Here is a 7,622-nt window from a genome sequence, read left to right on the forward strand (position 1 = left end):
GATGAATGCTTTTCCACATTATCACAGCTAATGAACCAAATTCTTACCCTCACCTAATGTCTGTGCCATCTTCCAAGCAGAACCATTGTTCATTGAAGCAGTTGGTGAATGACTTTATCGATAGACCTTCTTAATACATACACCATTTATTAAATGAATGTAACCTGTTCCTGTGGGCTGAGAATAAAGTCACTCACTCAAGTCAAATAGCTTTGACCATAGCAGGAAGTCTGTATCCAAAAATCGTGCCTACAATTCATTTCTTGGTACAGCAGAACTGTCGACTCTCAGCTTAGTTACAACGGAGGTAAAATCCTTTGGTGATGTGAGGGTCATTGAAGTACAGCCTTATTACAATGAAATCCAATGTCTAAAAATTGTTCTTATTTTGGACTTGTACCATAGTAAGAGCCAAGATTTTAAACTCTACTAAATACAAAACAAACAAACAAAAAGACTTTATGTGCTTATGTTCATTTAAGAAAATACTAGTAGTGATGTATTATTTTGAAATATACAGTTAATATGTTTGGAGTTATTTAAAATTTATATTGAGAAAAATGTATTTTCATTATTAATGTAGACAAGCATCTGCATAAGACTGTTCAATTGATTGTTGTTTTATATCAAACAACTTTTATAATACTTACTTTTATTGTTATAATATTTTTAAATTTTAAGGAATATGACAAAAAAGGTATTGTAGGTATTGAAGGGGGGTCTCTGGGAGGAGTTGGGGTACAAAAGGGAAACAAGAATGTGATTTAATTCTATTTACTTAAAATATGTTTTTAAATGTTAACAAATTCAGATAAATTGAAATCATGTAACTTTTCTCATCATAATGTAATAAAAGTTAAAAAAAAGAAAAGAAATAAAAGAAACTGTGGCTCCTAATTTTTTCAATCTCATTTGCCTAAAATAAAGCATGATTAAAATATGTCAACTTTTAATCCATCTGGGATATATTTGTCTTTGTATGTCTGTTACTTATTTGTTCATCATTCCCTTTCTTTCCCTCCTTCTCTCCTGTGCCATTGATGCATTGCTGAAGAACTGTGCTGTACAATGGGACACACTTGGTTGGGATTCTCCCATTTCCTGCACTATGGCTTTACTTGTTGTTAGTCTCATAGGTGAGGAGGAATGTGCCCAAAGGTATCTCATACATTCAACCTATCTTCTCAAAGCAGTGTATGTCCTTAGTGTTGCTGTGCCATTCTTGCAGCTATATATTGGCAATAATCCACTGTGCACATGGACTTGTTTCTCCCTCTGTTTGCTTAATTGCATCATGTGAGGTTCAGTTATTTGCGTTTTGGTTTCTTCATTATTTATCCCTCCCTCTTGATCTCTGGATGTCCCTTGAGCCTCAACATGCTAGCTGAAATACATTCTTTTTTGTTATCTTCATTTGTCCAATAAAAGGTTCCTTCTGCATATCTAGTTGTAGACCACCACACTGCTAGAAGAGCACATCACTGTTTGTTGAAGTTAATAGTTTTCTTATTAATTGTTCTTGAAATCTATCAAGCTCAGAGGGTCACAATAAGATTCCAATAATAAACAGACTTTAAAGTTAGATCTTAAAAAGAATACTGAAGTAAATGTAGAAAACCAGTCTTTTTCTCTCCATTATAGAACCATGGTTGCCATTCTTTTAATGAAAGTAGATTGATAAGACAAACATTAAGCACATTTGTTTAGTCAAAGCTTTACATGATATAGGGATGTTCATAAAGAAAGATCTAGAGATCTGAGTAATGGTTTTTCTTCTTTTCTTTTTCTCCCAAAAAAGAATGGGCAGCCATAGAGAAATGTGATTGGACAAAAGGAGTCTGACCTGATGATAGTAATCACAGAGAAGTGAGCCAGCAAGGCCTGTCCTGATTCTTCAGACCAGCTCACTGTAACAACCCCTATTTCTGGGTGTGGGACAGGATGATGTGTTAGAAAAGTGGGTTGTGTCAGAACATACCACACACTAGGCCCAAACAGTTCTACATGTAAGAGGTTTAATTGAGAGGGAGAGAGGGGGCAGTAGTGAAAAGAGAGGAGAGAGAGAGAGAGAGAGAGAGAGAGAGAGAGAGAGAGAGAGAGAGAGAGAGAGAGAGAAATGTTCCATATACGTGTATATATATGGTGTATTAGTCAGGGTTCTCTAGAGTCACAGGACTTATGGTAGTCTCTATGTAGTAAAGGAATTTATTGATGACTTACAGTCTGTAGTCCAACTCCCAACAATGGTCGGCAGCAGCTGTGAATGGAAGTCCAAGGATCCAGCAGTTGCTCAGTCCCACAAGGCAAGCAGGTGAAGCAGAGAGAGCCTTCCTTCTTCCAATGTCCTTATATAGGTCTCCAGCAAAAGATGTGGCCCAGATTAAAGGTGTGTGCCACCACACCTTTAATCCCACATGACCTTGCTTGTACTCGTAGATCTTCCAGTCTTAATCTTCTAGGATTCATAGCTACTATGCCACCACATCTTTGATCCCAGATGATCTTTAACTCATAGATCTTTCTATCTTAATCCTCTGGGATTCATAGCCGCTATGCCTCAAGATCTCCATGCCAAGATTCAGGTCAGAAACTTGTATCTCTCAGCCTCCAGAGTAGGGCCAGGTGAGCCTTCTAATTCTGGATTGTAGTTCATTTCAGATATAGTCAAGTTGACAACCAGGAATAGTCACTTACAAATGGGTTCTGACACAGTGGCTGCAGGTAAATGTGGGAGGTGAGCCCAGTGGATTCTGGGAATATGGTGGCTGTTGACCTGGCAACAGGTCTGTGAGACCCACCCATGTGACTCCACAGGCTTTGGAGGCCCTGATACTAACTAACACAGGACCCCTTCTGGAATGAAGGTCCTGTGGTCTATTGGCTAGGAAAGGGTTGTCAGAGAAATTTCTTTGTGAACACAAAGAGCTAGGAAAAAGTCCAAGTAGTATTTGGGGGTGTATGCCTGGCATTGGTGGACAATGGATCTACTTTATATTTTCCACTTTGAGAGAAAGGAAACTTAGCTTTTATGGTCTGCCTTGTAGGAAAGAGGGGGAAAAAGTAGAAGGGGTGGGAGATCAGAAAGAGATGACTTCTGAGACCCTTTAGATGTCCTTCAGTTCAAAGCATTCAGTATGCCCAAGCATGTAGGGCAACACTGTGTAAACCTCACTCCCAGCTCCTCATATGCTTTCATTTGTCCTCCCCTCAGCTCCCCCAGAAAGTGAATCCATTACAGTTTCAGGACAGTTTATCAACTGAACATTCTTTTTGTAATGAGAGTTAGTGATGGCTCAGAAAAACACCTGTCTTTAAATTTTAAAAATCTCTTCTAAAATTAATTTAAATAATAGAAACACAACAAAATCAAGGCAAAATTGACTGATAATTCCACCTCTTTAGCTTTGAAATGGAATGTTTATAAAATGTATGTAATGATAAGGTATAAGCTCAAATGAAAGGGTTTCCCCAACTTCAAGTCAGTCTGCTGAAGCAAGAGTGTAGCAACCCATGAATCCTGGAAGAAGAAAAAAATCTAAGAAAGCAGAAAGAATCCTTCCTTTTGAAATACCAAGACAAAGAATCTCTGGTTGAGAACATCCATTCTTGAACCTTGCCCCAGACTTACCACTTGGAGTTTGTGTTTTTGACACACTTTAGTGAGGAGATGCTCCCAATGCAGTTTACAATCACTGGCTTAAGAGCTCTGACATTTTTTTCCCCATGGAGATAATTTAGATATTGCTATCATACTCTCATTAGATGTGCTTTAATTATGATTTTCAGGTTAATATGAGTAGATATTGTATAGATTCCATCATTCTTAAAATAATTGATACATTTTTAACTATTCTATAGCAGCTTTATTCAATTTATTTATTCATTTCTATAAAAAGTCTTAGAGTTATTTATTTTATTATTCTATGTGTATGACTGTTTTTCTTGCATGGGCATATGTGCATCACCTGTGTGACTGGTGGCCATGGAGGTCAGAAGGGAGAGGGCATCAGATTTCTTAGGACTGGAGTTACAGACCCATGTGAGCCATGTTTTGTGTATATATGTTGCTTGTGCTCTGGACTACTTGCTGCTCAACCCTAGCTGCCCTTGGGGGTTGGAGGTGTGGTGGTGCAGAGCCAATGACATAGACTCTGGGAGCAGGTGAGAAATGCCTTAGCAAGCTCTCTGAACACTGCTGCAAGCTCCTTTAATACCCTCCATCCCTGCTCCCATTGGTCCCCAAAAAGCATCTCTTCTAAACAGCAGTTCCCAAATGCCTGGCATTGTCTGCACCAGCAATCTTCGGTCTCTCAGGCAATCCTCAATTAGGTCCTCCTTCAGGAGATGCTTTTGTGGCCATGTGGCCCCCAGCATTTACATAGAAGTGGCCCTGCCATTCCTGCTACATATATAGACTTTTCCAGTCTTAGTATTACTTCCTTGTACTTAATTTATTTTGAATCATTGTGAGGAAATACATAAACATGCTAATGGCCTTTTGCTAAGGATTGCCAAGTTGCTTTCCAAAAGGTATACCCATTCAAATTGTTGCCAATAATATATGAATATATTTCAGGGTACATCAGCCAGCATCAGGCATTATCATTTGTCCATTAGTCAGTTAGATTTTTTCTTGTACTGATGTTTAATTTTCTGTTGCTGGATTGTACTCAAATCTATCCAATGAGTAGGCATCAGAAAAAGCTAGGCTGAGTGACAGTTGAAAAGATGAAGAGTAGAGGTCATCTCAATTTTTTGGACATCTGTCACAGAATCTACCTGGCATCTGTTTCTTTTTGGTCTACCAAGGTTCAGGTCACTTAGTGTCTTTGAAACTATATATTTTTTTCTTGAAGTGAAGGGATAGGGCTAACCACCACCTTGGGTGCCACTAGCCTCAGCTATTCATAGCTCACTTGATGTGATCCTCAAATCTCAAGTGATGTGTAGATTTCCCTGGTTATCTTGCCAATAGCAGCAGAAAATTCCATCATTTAAGCATATTAAATTTTTCCTTGCTGTCTTCACTGTAATGCACTTTAGATTTTATTCCTCATATGTACTCTTCCTTTTAAAAGTTATGATTTAAAAATGCAAATATGGTATATGAATATTTAACATGTGATTTGCATTTAACAAATTGCACATGATCACACAATTCCCAATGTGCCTTTGCATCAAGGAAGAAATAAGAATATGTATTTTGCATTAAAAGCATAACATTTAAATACTTTAATGCAAACAAACTGCATTTTAATCGTATTAATCTTTTCCAAAAAGACCTTGTAAGAAACATTAAATATTTAAAACTTTTCTTCCTACAAAGTTCTCATATCCTTTCAACAGTTTAATTTTTTTGTGTTTTTTTTTTTAATTTTGAAGAATCTTGGTATTTTTCTGTGCATGTATTGTGAGTTTTGAATCTTGACCTATGAAGCTTTGCCTCCACAGGGACAGTTGTAAACTGACAGACAGGCCAAGAATACTTTGGGGCAGAATACAGGATGACCCAGAGAGCTAAACTCAGCAAAGTATGTGGAAAATGGAAGACAACTGTTCAACACACAATGTTCTGCCTAAAAATGGAAGCAATTTAAATGTGCACTTTTTAAAAATTGCAGTAGCAAAGACTGAAACCAGTGTTTCTCACTTAACCATTCCATCATTGAGCTATATCCTCACCCCAGAACAGAGAATGCTTGTACTGATCATGACCTTGGAAGTCACAAGTTAAATAAGCTATCTAACGCAGGATCCAACCACATATGCTGATGGTTGGTCAGCCAATCATGACTTGAATACTTTTAGTATTGGGGAGAGATACTCCCCAATTGGGTTCGGCCTACTTAGACTACATACAGATGGAGAGTATTAATTTATAAAGTTGTTACTGTTTTTGAGTTCAATTACCTTATTCTCCCCGGAACAATTAGTAATTAGGTAATTCTCAAAAACGATCTTGTGTAAAGTAATTGTAGTGACAATTTTGGAGTTTTGGTTTACTTTGGAAAACACAGAGATGTGATGGGAATGTGTTTTCGTTTTGATCCCAGGTGTCGGATGTGAGACTGCTTCGGATTGCCCATGGCAACTGACTATGATTTGCCTCGTGCTCTGGTGGGGATGTGATTTTGCCCTCTGCAGATAGTTTCTGTGACTGTGTGATGTTTGGAATTCTGGGGAGCTTGCAGAGGGTATATGAATGCTAGTGCTCCAATAGGTGGGTTGTTGGTGGGTTGTTGGTGGATTGTTGGTGGGTTGTTGGTGGATTGTTGGTTGGTTGTTGGTGGATTGTTGGTTGGTTGTTGGGTACTAGTGGTTTAGTTAGTAGTCATGGATAAAGACGAAACAACAAGAAGAAATTAGATATTCTGAGAGCAAAAGTGAAACTTGCCTTAAGGAACTGGATGCCTCTAATCAGCAGGAAGTAGTCTAGCAATTACATTTACCTCTCTACCCTTTTTTCTCTCCTATCTCAATTTAGGGGATTGAAAGGGTGGAAGAAAAGGGGTAGAGAAGGGTGGAAGAAAAAAAAAACCCACAAAGTAGCCAAGGACTTGTTACAAACAATGTTCTATAGATTTCTCTTCTTAATGACCAAAATTAAGGTTTTTAAATCAAAATCACTAAAGAATGAATTAAAAAACAAATTGAGAATCATCAATAGTAATAGTGATAATAATAACAGCAAGCTCCATGTGTGTCCTCTGTGTCATCACTAGCAGATGCTTCAGATGCTGTGCATATATGAACTCATTCCGGTGCTTGTGGCCAGCTCAGTTACACACTGTTACATTTTACAGACAAAGAAATGAGAGCACAAACAAGATGTGTGGGATTTTACAGAAAGGGGACTAAGTATATATGATGTACCTGTCTAGGAAGTGATTTAGTACAAGGCTCATACTCTTATAGAGCTTGAAGTCCTATAGCCTGCTAACTAAGTGAGAAACCCAGAACATCTGGTTGTGTAGTTCAAATGTCTGGAAGCCAGAGAGCTTATGATATAAGAATGCCTGAGGGTTGGGAGACTAACTCAGCCTTTCCACACCTGTTTCTCCAAATCAGGATGGTCTATCTGCACTGGGAGGGACACCTGCTTCTCCCAGCCTATCAGCTCCAATGTTATCTTCTGGAAACATCTTAATACACTCAGAAATAATCAGTCAATTACGTGTATATTCCATAGCCATTTCTTTTTTTTAATTAGATATTTTCTTTATTTACATGTCATATGATATCTCCTTTCCTAGTTTCCCCTTAAAAAAAGAAAGAAAAACAAAAAACAACAAAGCAAATCCCTGTTCCCTGCCCCCCTCCCCGCTGCTCACCAACCCACCCTCCCCTGCTTCCTGACTCTGGCATTCCCCTACACTGGGGCATAGAACCTTCATAGACCAAGGGCCTCTCCTCCCATTGATGACTGACTTGGCCATCCTCTGCCATACATATGCAGCTGGAGCCATGAGTCCCACCATGTGTACTCTGGTTGGTGGTTTAGTCCCTGGGAGCTCTGAGGTACTAGTTAGTTCATATTGCTGTTTGTCCTAAGGGGCTGCAAACCCGATCCTTGGGTCCTTTCTCTAGCTCCTTCATTGGGGACCCTGTACTCAGTCCAATGG

This window comes from Mastomys coucha, unplaced genomic scaffold (genome assembly GCF_008632895.1).
Source record: "Mastomys coucha isolate ucsf_1 unplaced genomic scaffold, UCSF_Mcou_1 pScaffold16, whole genome shotgun sequence".
Classification (NCBI taxonomy): Eukaryota; Metazoa; Chordata; class Mammalia; order Rodentia; family Muridae; genus Mastomys; species Mastomys coucha.